This window comes from Eleutherodactylus coqui, chromosome 1, assembly GCF_035609145.1.
Source record: "Eleutherodactylus coqui strain aEleCoq1 chromosome 1, aEleCoq1.hap1, whole genome shotgun sequence".
NCBI lineage: Eukaryota > Metazoa > Chordata > Amphibia > Anura > Eleutherodactylidae > Eleutherodactylus > Eleutherodactylus coqui.
Genome location: NC_089837.1, coordinates 164,250,401 through 164,265,688, shown reverse-complemented (window position 1 = coordinate 164,265,688; position 15,288 = coordinate 164,250,401). Strand labels below are relative to the sequence as shown.

At 47.8% G+C, this 15,288-nt stretch overlaps 1 protein-coding gene across 2 annotated transcripts in view; it reads left to right on the top strand.

Moving 5' to 3' along the window:
- Window positions 1-15,288, top strand: part of LOC136627779 (micronuclear linker histone polyprotein-like) — a 51,862-nt gene that overhangs the window by 2,586 nt on the left and 33,988 nt on the right. The gene's annotated exons all lie outside the window — the stretch shown is intronic.

The window sequence follows — 15,288 nt, the reverse complement described above, 5'->3', positions numbered from 1 at the left end:
GGATGTATCATTTTGTGGTTGAACACTCATCCCGTTGCTCGTAATGCCTTTTGCTTTTGTGCTTGAGATGGAAATCAAACGATCTTTGTCTGGGGGGCATAACTGTCGACGATGCTCGTACGCGCGCCACCTATCATAGGATAGTTGTACTATGCCTATAATCTTCCCAGGAGTGTACTCAACAACTTCCCAAAGTCTCATGGCAATTGAATGAATGGTGTAGTAATGCACAAAGGACAGACAGACAGACATACATTCATCTATATATATAAAATTGAATGTATGTCTGTGTGCGTGCGTGCGTGTCTGTCTGTTTGTCCTTTATGCGCTACTACACCATTCATCCGATCGCCATGAAACTTTGGGAAGTTGTTGAGTACACTCCTGGGAAGATTATAGGCATAGTACAACTATCCTACGATAAATGGCGCGCGCGCGAGCGTCGTCGAAAGTTACCACCCCCCCACGTAGATCGAATAAGTAAGCCACCTGCTATTGTGATGTCATCACTGATGTCATCAACATCGGACGCCCTTGAACATGCCAGCCAATTACCATTGGAGTTGGAAGTGGGTAAACAAGTACTAGGATATCTTCCTAAGAAGCCACAGCAGCCGGATAAATTGTATGTTCCACCCAACGGCTATTTTATTCAGCCCGCAAGGGGGAAGCAGCGGCCTACAAAATCTCATTCAGGTAGGTAGGTTCAGTTCTTGGAGGTTGGGGAATGCTTATGGGCAAGGCCTTATGTCTCATCCCAACTCGATTATTCAATTCTAAGCGCAAAAGAATTAGCGTCCAAATTTTATGTACGGAATTTAATTCTCTCACTTCCCAATGTCATAGAAACTTGAAATTTGGCACGAGCATTGATTATGTCATAAATAGGAAAAGTTAATGGGTCCCAACTCGATTATTCAATTCAAAGCGCCAAAGAATTAGCGTTCAAATTTGACGTACGGAATCTAATTCTCTCATTTCCTGATGTCATAGATAGATAGATAGACTGTATGCAATAACCCTGATAGATAGATAGATAGATAGATAGATAGATAGATAGATAGATAGATAGATAGATAGATAGATAGATAGATAGATAGACTGTATGCAATGACACGTACAGCTTGAAACCATAAATACTAGAGCACGCCAGCCATTTACAGTCAGTCTCCATTGGAGTTGGAAGTGGGCAAACATGTACTAGGCTATCTTCCCAAGAAGCCACAGCAGCCGGATACAGATATTTTTGGTATAACTTACCGTAAAATCTCTTTCTCGTCGCGTTCATTGGGGGCCACAGCCTAGACCATGGGATATAGCCACTGCCCTAGGAGGCGACACTAAGCAACAAAGTGTTAGCTCCTCCCCACCTGGCTATATCCCCCCTGCAGGCACTCAGCTAATTAGTCTGTCTGCAAGCAGTAGGAAGCCAGTGGGAGTAAAATTATACATACTATGTTTTATACATACCAAAAAAACAACTTTTGGTACAATTTTCTGCCAAACCATGACCGAAGAACAGAAAGTTCCAGCAACCGCCTAAATAAACAAGGGGTGGGTGCTGTGGCCCCCAATGAACGCGACGAGAAAGAGATTTTACGGTAAGTTATACCAAAAATATCTGTTTCTCGTCCGTATCATTGGGGGCCACAGCCTAGACCATGGGACGTCCACAAGCAGTCCCGAAAACAATATATTGGGTGGGCATTCAAAGTTCGGCTGTGCGGTCAACGACCGCCGCCTGCAAGATCTTCCGGCCAAGCGCGGCGTCAGATGATGCAGCTGTGTGGGCCTTATAAAATTTTGAGAACGTATGTAAGGAAGTCCAGGTGGCTGCCTTACACACCTGAAGGGCTGAGGCTCCGTGGCGGACTGCCCAGGAAGCCCCTACCGCCCGTGTGGAGTGGGCCGTAACCCGAAATGGCGGCGAGCGCCCTGAGGTGCGATACGCCTCTGTTATCAGGGACCTTATCCATTTGGATCGGGTGACTTTTGAGGCTGCGAAGCCCCTTCGGGTCCCCTCCGGAATAACGAAGAGGGTGTCGGTCCTACGAAACTCCTTTGTTCTTTTCACATAGATCCTCGGCGCCCTTACTACGTCCAGGTGGTGCAGCATTTTTTCCTCTTTGTGTACTGGATCTGGACAAAAAGAAGGCAAGACAATTTCTTCGTTAATATGAAACTGCGATACCACCTTTGGTAGAAACTCGGGTGATGGCCTTAGTACCACTTTGTCCTGGTGGAAGGTCATATATGGCGCCTGTATAGACAAAGCCGCCAGCTCCGAGACCCTACGGATTGATGTGATGGCGACGAGGAATACCACCTTCCAGGTCAGTAGTCGCATAGACATTTCCTTCAGCGGCTCAAACACGAGATTAAGGTCCTAAGTTTGGACCGGGGGTTTAAACGGGGGTGTCGTATGGGCGACTCCTTGCAGGAATGTATGTACTGCCATCCTATTTGCGATTGGCTTTTGGGACAGTACCGTAAATGCCGACACCTGTCCCCTCAACGAACCTACCCTCAATCCCACTTCGAGGCCGGATTGTAGGAATGCAAGAATTCTGGCCACTGAGAATTGCATCGGTTGTACCCGCCTCTCCTCACACCAGGTGAAGAGTGCTTCCAGACTCTATAATAAATTGCAGATGAGGCTGGTTTTCTGGCCTGTATCATTGTATGAATAACCTTCTCCAAATACCTTTTTCTCCTCAACACCTCGGTCTCACCGGCCAAGCCGTCAAATGTAGAGACTTGGAATTCGGGTGTAGAAAAACCCCCTGGGATAGCAGGTCTCTTTGCTCTGGCAGATGCCACGGTGTGTCGAACAGCATTTCTATGATGGTCGCGTACCAGCTTCTTCTTGGCCAGTCTGGTGCTATTAATATCGCTGGTCGCCCTTCCTGCTTGATTTTCCCTAGGATCCTCGGTATGAGAGGGGTTGGTGGAAACACGTATAGGAGCTTGTACTACCCCACGAAACGGTCAGCGCATCCGTTGCCGCTGCCTGTGGATCCCGCGCTCGGGACACAAATGGGCGTAGCTTGTAATTTAGTCGGGACGCCATGAGGTCCACGTCTGGCGTGCCCCATTTCAGGCATATCGTCCGAAATACTTCTGGGTGCAGCCCCCATTCGCCGGGATCCACTGTTTCCCGGCTTAGGTAATCCGCCATCCAGTTTTCTATTCCGGGAATGTAGACTGCGGAAATCGAGCTCAGATGCTTCTCCGCCCATGTTAGTATGCCTGCCACCTCGCTCATTACCGACGCGCTCCGTGTTCCCCCTTGTCGGTTGACATAGGCCACCGCTGTGGTGTTGTCCGTCTGGACGCGTACATTTTTTCTCCTAAGATTGGGCCCGAAGTGTCGGAGAGTCAGGTAGATGGCCCGCAACTCTAGGATGTTTCTATGTAGCCTTGTCTCTCTTTGAGACCACACTCCTTGAACAGACCGGTCCCCCAGTGTTCTGCCCCAACCTGAAAGGCTGGCGTCCGTCGTCACTACTGTCCAACGACTTGGGCCCAAAGGCCGTCCTGCCTGAAGCCTCCCAGGTTCCAGCCACTACTTCAGTGACCTTTGGATTTGAGGGGTTATCTGGATTCGCTGTTCCAGGGTCATCCGGGACCCATTCCAGCGCGACAATATCAAGTGTTGTGGTTTCCTCGGCCGGAACTGGGCGAACGGAACCGCCTCGAATGCTGCCACCATCTGGCCCAGGATAGCCATGCAGTGTCTGAGGGTTAGCGGTTTCCCCTGTATTAGGGACCGGACCCCCTGCCGGAGCTTGTCTACCTTTGCCTGGGGTAGCAGGACCCGGTGCTGGCTGGTATCGAATATCATGCCCAAAAACTCCAAGCGTTGTGTCGGTATTAGGCATGATTTTTCGCGGTTCACTATCCAGCCGAATTCTTCTAGAATCTTCATCGTGACGTGTAGGCTTTTGATGTTGCCGTCCCATGGCGGTGCCTTTATTAGTATATCGTCCAGGTATGGAATGGCTGATATACTTTCCGCATGGAGTAGCGCCATCACTGCTGCTAGTACCTTCGTAAAGACCCTTGGAGAGGTAGACAGGCCGACTGGCAGCGCCGTAAACTGCAAATGCCTTCCCTGTGTTTCGAAACGAAGGAATTTTTGATGTGTTTCCCGAATCGGGATATGGAGATAAACGTCCTTGATATCTATCGAGGACAGAAATTCGCCCGGTTGCATGGAGGTTATCACGGACTTGATTTACTCCATCCGGAAATGTTTTGTTCTGATGAACTGGTTCAACCTCCTTACATCCAGAACCGGCCTCACTCTGCCGTCCTTTTAGGGTACAAGAAAAAGATTCGAATAGAACCCTTGCCTCTCTTGTGCCCCTGGTACCGGTTTCACAACCCCCTGTGCCAGAAGGTTCTGCACCGCCTGCTGCAGGTTGGCTACTCCTTCCGGGGTGGTAGGCACTCTGGACCTGCAGAATGAATTCCGTGGGAGAGTTGTGAATTCGATTGCGTACCCGGATGTCACAATTTCCTGTACCCACTTGTCGTTCACGCGCCTCCCCCCTGTCTCCCGAAATTGGGAGAGCCTGCCCCCCACCCTGGTGACACTGGGTGGGGGCAGCATCTCATGCCGCGCTGTTTGATCCCGCCGTTTTAGGTGTTCCGGGTCGGGGTCGCCATGTTTGTCTTGTTTTGAAAGAGGGGCCCCTCTTTGCGTCCGTTGGGGTTCTTGTAGGCTGGGACCACTGCCCTGACCCTGGACGGGATGAAAAATGCCGAAAGGATCTACAAAACGGTTTCCTTTTTAGTGGAACCTTCTCCTTTCTTGCCGACATCTGTGGTAACGACGTGCTCTTGCCGCCTGTGGCGTCCCTTATCATGTCATCCAGTTTAGGTCCAAACAGCCTGTTTCCTTCGAATGGCAATTTTGTTAGGGCCATCTTGGATGCTGTATCTGCTGACCAGCTTTTCAGCCAGAGAGTTCTCCTTGCTGCAACCGAACTTGGCTGCGTCTAGTTCTGCTGCGCATACCAACTTGTTTGCCTGTATGATGTTGTCTGTCAGTTCGAGCAACTCACTCGGTGGAGCGCCTGCTACAATGTCTCTCCGTAGCTGCTTGGCCCAGGCTATGGACGCCTTGCTGACCCATGCGGCCGCAAAAATCGGCTGTAAGACGGTGCCTGTGGCTTGAACACGGTTTTTGCCAACGTATCCAGCTTCCTGTCTTGAGGATTAGCCAGCATTGCTACCTCGGCTGTTGGAAGTGCTGTGCTTCTAGACAATCGCGACACTGGCGGGTCAACTACCGGAGGTACCGGCCAACCCTTTTTCAGGCCCCCTGGGAATGGATGTAATTTCCCAAGTCTTCCCGGGTTGCCTAAATTTTTTATCTGGGTTCTGCCCTTCCTTGTTAAGGACCTCCGCAACATCCGGATGGTCTGGGACGACCTGTCGTGATCTCTTCTGCCGTCTAAATGACACCGCGGAAGGAGGCGTCTCCACTGGATCCTCCATTACTTGGAGGGTTTCTCTTATGGATATTACCAGGCCGTCCATTAGGCTGGCTAGGCACGACACCTGTTCCTCGTCTAGTTCCGAAACTGACGAGCCTGCAGAGTGGTCGTAGTCTTCAGACCCACTGCCCTCGCCTGCCGTTTGGGCCGTGTCCTGGGACGCCCATGAGCAAGACGCTCGAGGGGACTCATGGCGAGCCCGGGCTGGTCTCGCAGAATACCGGGACCGTGAAGGGTGCCTTGATCTATGGTAAGTATGCACGGACTCCCTGGACCCATGAGAGCCATGAGAGTCCCTGGATCGTCTGGATTTTGAGGGTCCAGACAACCTCCTGGTGTGGCGCGATCTATGGGGAATGTCCTCGCTGCTACGGGACCTCCTTCTCTTGTGTGCCCTCCCTCGTGCATATTCCGAGGAGGACGCGTCTGAGCTGGGCTCTAACCGGCGTAAAATCGCCGCAGAGGATGTGGCCAAGCCAGAAACGGCAGCGGCCAGGGACCTCGCCCATTGGGGTTCGGGCCCTGGCTCCACAGGGGCGGCGGGGGGCACCGGGGTCCCTGGAGCTGCGCGCGCCGTGGCACATCTCGCGCAGCGGGGGTCGACTTGACCGCAAGCAACCTTAGCGCTGCAGGTAGTGCAAGCGTAATGCTTCACCCTCCCCTCGGCCGGGCTGGAACCCTTTGATCTAGGGTCAGACATGGCAAAAGACAACAACTTCCAGTTAGCGGGTAAGCTACGTATCGTTACCGGAATGCCTGCAGGGGGGACGGGGAGGGCGAGGGGAGAACACCGCGAAGTGCTGCCTTGGGCAGGGCTTACCCGGTCTAGCAGCTGTTTCCGCGGTTCCCCCGGTCCAGCTGGAGCCTCTGGTCCTGACGCTTGGATGCTGTCGGGAGTCGACGCGGGTCCACCACACGATCTCGCAGCGTTGGTGACCCGGCAGGTGCTGTGGCAGGGACTGCTGCGGCGTTGTTCCAGCTGCTGGTACCCGAGACAGGAGGTGCTGCTGCTGTCCGGGTGCTTCTCCGTAGCAGGAAGGAATCGCAGGGCTGAATGACTGGACAGATGTGCTGCTGTGCTGCTTCCAGCTGCTGGTACCCGAGACAGGAGGTGCTGCTGCTGTCCAGGTGCTTTCTCCGTAGCAGAAAGGCATCGCAGGGCTGAATGGCTGGACGGATGTGCTGCCGTGCTGCTGTATGCTCATGAGAGCTGCGCAGTGCTGGGCTCCGAAGTGCAGACAGAAACGAGGTGTCAGCTGCTGAGAGCGGCCAGTCCTCCGTCTGGCTGGCCCTTTTAAACTTGCCGTGGTCGGGGGGGGGGGGGGGGCGTTGCCCGCCCCGGAAGCGCCCCCGCGACCCGGAAGTGACGTTTCCGGCCGTGACGACGGCGCTCCGCCCCCCGGAGCGCCGCGCCCGGAAGTGGCCTGCCGGCCGGCGCCCCGGCGTCCTGTAACATGCCTCGCTTCTATCCCTGCTCGGGAGAGCTGCTGCCGCTGCCGTCCTGAGGCTCCATAAGGTACCCTGCGTCCGCTGCCGCCGCCAGTATGGAGTCCCCAAACGGAATGTTGCCGCCGCCGCTGTCAGTGTGAAGTCCCAATGGGGCATCTGTCCGGGAGCCACAGCCTGTCCGTGCGTCAACCGCTCCAGCAGTGCTGCCCCCTACGCGTCACCGTCAGACAGTGCGCTACTCCAGGGAGGGGGAGCCCTATGGCTGGCGGGTAACCGACTCAGATGCGCATTGCATGGTCGGGCCCCTTTTTCTTCTCTGGTTGAGACGCCGCAGTAGTGGTGGAGACACCCCCTGCCTGCGTCTCCCCCGGGAGGCCAGTAGAGCCAGGGAAAAGCCCCGACTCCCCGGATTCCCACGCATAGCTCTTTCCACGTCTGCCTCCTAGCAGACACTAAGCTAAAGACTAATTAGCTGAGTGCCTGCAGGGGGGATATAGCCAGGTGGGGAGGAGCTAACACTTTTTTGCTTAGTGTCGCCTCCTAGGGCAGTGGCTATATCCCATGGTCTAGGCTGTGGCCCCCAATGATACGGACGAGAAAAATTGGATGTTCCACACAACGGCTATTTTATTCAGCCTGCAAGGGGGAAGCAGCGGCCTACAAAACCTCAGTGGTCGCTGCTGCCGTCATCTAGATATATAAAAACGAATGTATGTATGTATGTATGTCTGTCTTCGCAGCAACGCGCGACGGGTACGCTAGTCTATATATATAAAATTGAATGTATGTCTGTCTGTCTGTCTGTTTGTCCTTTATGCGCTACTACACCATTCATCCGATCGCCATGAAACTTTGGGAAGTTGTTGAGTACACTCCTGGGAAGATTATAGGCATAGTACAACTATCCTACGATAAATGGCGCGCGTGCGAGCGTCGTCGACAGTTACGCCCCCCACGTAGATCGTTTGATTTCCATCACTGCCACTAATTCTCTCACTTCGCGATGTCGTAGAAACTTGAAATTTGGCATGAGCATTGATTATGTCATAAATAGGAAAAGTTAATGGGTCCCAACTCGATTATTTAATTGTAAGCGCCAAAGAATTAGCGTCCAAATTTTACGTACGGAATCTAATTTTCTCACTTCCTAATGTCATAGGAACATGAAATTTGGCACGAGCATTAATTATGTCATAAATAGGAAAAGCTAATGGGTCCCAACTCGATTATTCAATTCTAAGCGCAAAAGATTTAGCGTCCAAATTTTACGTACGGAATCTAATTTTCTCACTTCCCAATGTCATACACACTTGAAATTTGGCACCGGCATTGATTATGTCATAAATAGGAAAAGCTAATGGGTCCCAACCCGATTATTCAATTCTAAGCGCCAAAGAATTAGCGTCCATATTCTACGTACAGAATCTAATTTTCTTGCTTCCCAATATCATAGAAACTTGAAATTTGGCACGAGCATTGAGTATGTCATAAATAGGAAAAGTTAATAGGTCCCAACTCAATTATTCAATTCTAAGTGCCAAAGAATTAGCGTCCAAATTTTACGTACGGAATCTAATTTTCTCGCTTCCCAATATCATAGAAACTTGAAATTTGGCACGAGCATTGATTATGTCATAATTAGGAAAATATAATGGGTCCCAACTCAATTATTCAATTCTAAGCGCAAAAGAATTAGCGTCCAAATTTTACGTACGGAATCTAATTTTCTCCCTTACAATGTCATAGAAACTTGAAATTTGCAACAAGCATTGATTATGTCATAAATAGGAAAATATAATGGGTCCCAACTCGATTATTCAATTCTAAGCGCAAAAGATTAAGCGTCCAAATTTTACGTTTCTATGACATTGGGAAGCAAGAAAATGAGATTCCGTACGTAAAATTTGGACGCTAATTCTTTGGCGCTTAGAATTGAATAATCGAGTTGGGACCCATTAGCTTTTCCTATTTATGACATAATCAATGCTCGTGCCAAATTTCATGTTTCTACAATATCGGGAAGTGAGAGAATTAGTGGCAATGATGGAAATCGAACGATCTACGTGGGGGGGGGTTGTAACTGTCGACGATGTTCGCATGCGCGCCACCTATCGTAGGATAGATGTACTATGCCTATAATCTTCCCAGGAGTGTACTCAACAACTTCCCAAAGTTTCATGGCGATCGGATGAATGGTGTAGTAGCGCATAAAGGACAAACAGACAGACACGCACGCAAACAGACACACACGCATGCATTCAATTTCTTTTGCGCATAGAATTGAATAATGGAGTTGGGACCCATTAGCTTTTCCTATTTATGACATAATCAATGCTCGTGCCAAATTTCCCGTTTCTATGACACCGGAAAGTGAGAAAATTAGATTCCGTACGTAAAATTTGGACGCTAATTCTTTTGCGCATAGAATTGAATAATTGAGTTGGGACCCATTAACTTTTCATATTTATGACACAATCAATGCTCGTGCCAAATCTCATGTTTCTATCACATTGGGAAGTGAGAGATTTAGATTATGTACATAAAATTTGGACGCTAATTCTTTTGCGCATAGAATTGAATAATGGAGTGGGGACCCATTAGCTTTTCCTATTTATGACATAATCAATGCTCGTGCCAAATTTCCCGTTTCTATGACACCGGAAAGTGAGAAAATTACATTCCGCACGTAAAATTTGGACGCTAATTCTTTTGCGCATAGAATTGAGTAATGGAGTTGGGACAAATTAGCTTTTCCTATTTATAACATAATCAATGCTCGTGCCAAATTTCCTGTTTCCATGACACCGGAAATTGAAGAAATTACATTCCGTACGTAAAATTTGGACGCTAATTCTTTTGCGCTTAGAATTGAATAATGGAGTTGGGACCCATTAGCTTTTCCTATTTATGACATAATCAATGCTCATTCCAAATTTCCCGATTCTATAACACCGGAAAGTGAAAAAATTACATTCCGCACGTAAAATTTCGACGCTAATTCTTTTGTGCTAGAATTGAATAATCGAGTTGGGATCTATGAACTTTTCCTATTTATGACCTAATCAATGCTCGTGCCAAATTTCACGTTTCTATGACACCGGAAAGTGAGAAAATTAGATTCCGTACGTAAAATTTGGACGCTAATTCTTTTGCGCATAGAATTGAATAATCAAGTTGGGACCTATTAACTGTTCCTATTTATGACATATTCAATGCGCGTGCCAAATTTCCTGTTTCTATGACACCGGAAAGTGAAGAAATTACATTCCGCACGTAACATTTGGACGCTAATTCTTTTGCGCTTAGAATTGAATAATGGAGTTGGGACCCATTAGCTTTTCCTATTTATGACATAATCAATGCTCGTGCCAAATTTCCCGTTTCTATGACACTGGAAAGTGAGAAAATTAGATTCCGTACATAGAATTTGGACGCTACTTCTTTTGCGCATAGAATGGAATAATCGAGTTAGGATCTATGAACTTTTCCTATTTATGACCTAATCAATGCTCGTGCCAAATTTCACGTTTCTATGACACCAGAAAGTGAGAAAATTAGATTCCGTACGTAAAATTTGGACGCTAATTCTTTTGCGCATAGAATTGGATAATGGAGTTGGGACCCATTAGCTTTTACTATTTATGACATAATCAATGCTCCTGCCAAATTTCCGGTTTCTATGACACTGGAAAGTGAAGAAATTACATTCTGCACATAAAATTTGGACGCTAATTCTTTTGCGCATAGAATTGAATAATCGAGTTGGGACCCATTAGCTTTTCCTATTTATGATGTAATCAATGCTCATGCCTAATTTCGAGTTTCTATGACACCGGGAAGTGAGAGAATTAGATTCCGTACGTAAAATTTGGATGCTAATTCTTTTGCACATAGAATTGAATAATCGAGTTAGGACCTATTAACTTTTCCTATTTATGACATATTCAATGCGCGTGCCAAATTTTAAGTTTCTATGACACCGGAAAGTGAGAAAATTAGATTCTGTACGTAAAATTTGGACGCTAATTCTTTTGCGCATAGAATTGAATAATGGATTTGGGACCCATTAGCTTTTACTATTTATGACATAATCAATGCTCCTGCCAAATTTCCTGTTTCTATGACACTGGAAAGTGAAGAAATTACATTCTGCACGTAAAATTTGGACGCAAATTCTTTTGCGCATAGAATTGAATAATCGAGTTGGGACCTATTAACTTTTCCTATTTATGACATATTCAATGCGCGTGCCAAATTTCCTGTTTCTATGACACCGGAAAGTGAAGAAATTACATTCCGCACGTAAAATTTGGGCGCTAATTCTTTTGCGCTCAGAATTGAATAATGGAGTTGGGACCCATTAGCTTTTCCTATTTATGACATAATCAATGCTCGTGCCAAATTTCCCGTTTCTATGACACCGGAAAGTGAGAAAATTAGATTCCGTACATAGAATTTGGACGCTACTTCTTTTGCGCATAGAATGGAATAATCGAGTTAAGATCTATGAACTTTTCCTATTTATGACCTAATCAATGCTCGTGCCAAATTTCACGTTTCTATGACACCAGAAAGTGAGAAAATTAGATTCCGTACGTAAAATTTGGACGCTAATTCTTTTGTGCATAGAATTGAATAATGGAGTTGGGACCCATTAGCTTTCCCTATTTATGACATAATCAATGCTCCTGCCAAATTTCCTGTTTCTATGACACTGGAAAGTGAAGAAATTACATTCTGCACATAAAATTTGGACGCTAATTCTTTTGCGCTCAGAATTGAATAATGGAGTTGGGACCCATTAGCTTTTCCTATTTATGACATAATCAATGCTCGTGCCAAATTTCCCGTTTCTATGACACCGGAAAGTGAGAAAATTAGATTCCGTACATAGAATTTGGACGCTACTTCTTTTGCGCATAGAATGGAATAATCGAGTTAGGATCTATGAACTTTTCCTATTTATGACCTAATCAATGCTCGTGCCAAATTTCACGTTTCTATGACACCAGAAAGTGAGAAAATTAGATTCCGTACGTAAAATTTGGACGCTAATTCTTTTGCGCATAGAATTGAATAATGGAGTTGGGACCCATTAGCTTTCCCTATTTATGACATAATCAATGCTCCTGCCAAATTTCCTGTTTCTATGACACTGGAAAGTGAAGAAATTACATTCTGCACATAAAATTTGGACGCTAATTCTTTTGCGCATAGAATTGAATAATCGAGTTGGGACCCATTAGCTTTTCCTATTTATGACATATTCAATGCCCGTGCCAAATTTTAAGTTTCTATGACATTGGGAAGTGAGAGATTTAGATTATGTACGTTAAATTTCGACGCCAATTCTTTTGCGCTAGAATTGAATAATCGAGTTGGGACCCAATTACTTTTCCTATTTTGGAGATAATTTATGCTTGTGCCAAAATTCATGTTTCTACGACATCGGGAAGTTGGAGAACTTTTGGCGAGTCAGTGAGTGAGTCAGTGAGTGAGTGAGTCAGTGAGTCAGTCAGTCAATGAGTCAGTGAGGGCTTTCGTCTTTATATATATAGATTATAGCAAGGCACTGCAATCGTTTAGCCAATACATTGTGTTATATTGTCTTTTCTTCCTAGAGGTTACTTATATTGTGTTACGGCAGTAGAAATGTGGTCCTAAGCTCTCACTCATGACCTGAAGGTTGCAGGTTTAATCCCCACATGGTTTAGGTAGACGGCTCAAGGTTGACTCAGCCTTCCATCCTTCCGAGGTCGGTAAAATGAGAACCCAGCAAGCAGGGGGCTAAAAAGATGACTGGGAAAGGCAATGGCAAACCACCCCACTAAAACAGTCTGCCTAGAAAATGTCACAAAGTGACATTACCCAAGGAGTCAGTCATGACTTGGTGCTTGCACCAGAGGACTTTACCTCAAGAGGATATATTGGTGGGTTATATTGATAAAAATTGTTACATTTAAGAAGAACACATATAGGCCTCCCTCACACAGACATTTTTGAACAGTGTTTAGCGCTGCCTCTTCAGCACTGCGCTAAACGCTGTTCATTTTAATGGGGCTGTTCACACAAGCATCAAAACGCAGAGTCGTCCATGCTGCGCTTTCACAGCGATGCATGTTCTATCTTTGGCCGTTTTAAGCTTTGCATCGCCCATTGAAATAAATGGGTAGTGGTTTCAGCGCTGCTGAGAACGTGGCACAACTTGGTAACTGCACTCCGTTGCTGGCGTCCCCGTCGCCATGGTGCCGTCTAATTTCAGCGTCTAATCGCCCGATTAGACGCACTTGCGCAGAAGGGTCTTTTCCCTTCGGCTCGGTCCGGCACGAGTGGCGTTCTGGCTCCGCCCCTTCTACGCGTCATCGCGTAGCTCCGCCCCATCACGTGTGCCGATTCCAGCCTCCTGATTGGCTGGAATCGGCACACGTGACGGGGCGGAGCCAGAACGCCGCTGCTGCCGGATAGAGCCGAAGGGAAAAGACCCCTTTGCGCAAGTGCGTCTAATCGGCCGATTAGACGCTGAAATTAGACGGCACCATGGAGACGAGGATGCTAGCAACGGAACAGGTAAGTGAATAACTTCTGTATGGCTCATATTAATTGCACGATGTATATTACAAAGTGCATTAATATGGCCATACAGAAGTGTATAACCCCACTTGCTATCGCGGGACAACCCCTTTAAGGGAGATACCCCCTCCCTCCCCAAACCCTTTAGATGCCACAGTATGTATTGCCAGCAGCATCTATAGGGTTATATGGCCAGCATCAGAGCTAGCTCTGGTCCGGACTGTTGTAGTGGGAGTCTAGCTGTCAGTACATGTACAGCAATGTGCCCTTCGCGACTGTGACTTATAGGTACATCAACTGTCGGCAAGGGGTTAAGAACTTTGATTTCCTTAGCTTTGTAAGTAACACTATAAAGGCTCATTCACACAGGCATATGCAATTTCACTGCACTGTTTTATCTGCATGTGTATATGCATATTTATTGCGTTTTTGGTACATATGAGTCTTTTGGGGGGAGGCGTGTTGTATATGCGTGTATTCACTGTGCTTTTCATGCACGCAAAAGAAATGCAAGAAGGCCCAATTGATGTCACTATTTTGTCTCCTGCAATATGTGTAGAAACGCAGTGAATACAAATCCAAGGGTGATTTTAGTGTGATTAAGGACCAAAATAGGACAGGCTGCAATTTTTTTTCCTATTAAATGCAACCAGCTGGTGAATGGAAAAAAAATGTTCATCTGCAGCAAAACGCAGGCATTGAAAGGCATGAGCTTTGGATTTTTTACCTTCACACCCATGGATACAAATTGCGTATTCCGCAATGAAAGAAAAATGGCAGCATGCTCTATTTTGACACGGACATTCTCCCTTGAGGTCGATGGAGGCCGTAAAACCCGCAGCCCATTTGGAAATAACATATAGCGTATAGCCTGCAGGTACCCGGGTCAATGCTAAGCGGCAGTGTGGGAAGTACAAACAATGGGGCAAAAAAAACTGTACTGTGCATGACTGCCTGTGAGCCGGCGCGGCCATCCGCAATGCAGAATAATCAGGTACACAGGGTGACCAGCCGGGCTCACAGTCGAAATCCTCTGTGGGACTCCTTCATGAAAAATCCAACTTGTTCGTATGAGTCCAGCCTTAAAGGGGTGGTCTCGCGAAATCAAGTGGGGTTATACACTTCTGTATGGCCATATTAATGCACTTTGTAATATACATCGTGCATTAAATATGAGCCATACAGAAGTTATTCACTTACCTGCTCCGTTGCTAGCGTCCTCGTCTCCATGGTTCCGTCTAAATTCGCTGGCAGCTTGCTTTTTTAGACGCGCTTGCGCAGTCCGGTCTTCTGCTCTGAGCACGAGCCGCTTCAGCCTGCTAGCCGCTACAGCTCTTCTGCGCATGCGCAGAAGAGCTGTCACTTCTCGGGAGCGCGCTGGAGCGGCCATTCTGTACCATCCTCTGTTAGAGGAAGGTGCAGAAACTGGAGCCGCCCAGCCGTCCCGAGAAGCCGTCCAGCCGTCCAGCTGTCCCGAGAAGCCGCCCAGCCATCCCGCCGTCCAGGTAAGTGATGGGTCGGGGGTGATGTGTCACTAACAGGCGTGGGCCCCTCCGGGTGTCCTAGCGCTGGGCTCCGGAACCTAGCGCTGGGCTCCGGAACCTAGCGCTGGGCTCCGAGGCCTACCGCTGTGGCCCGGGACCTTCATCTGTCTTGAGGGGACTGCCGCTGGGCCGAGGGGTGGGTGACTGTGTGCCGTGGTCGGCCGCGTTCAATCTCGGGGTCCGGTCGGCGGCTGCGGGGCGTCTGGTTGTCAGGGAGACAC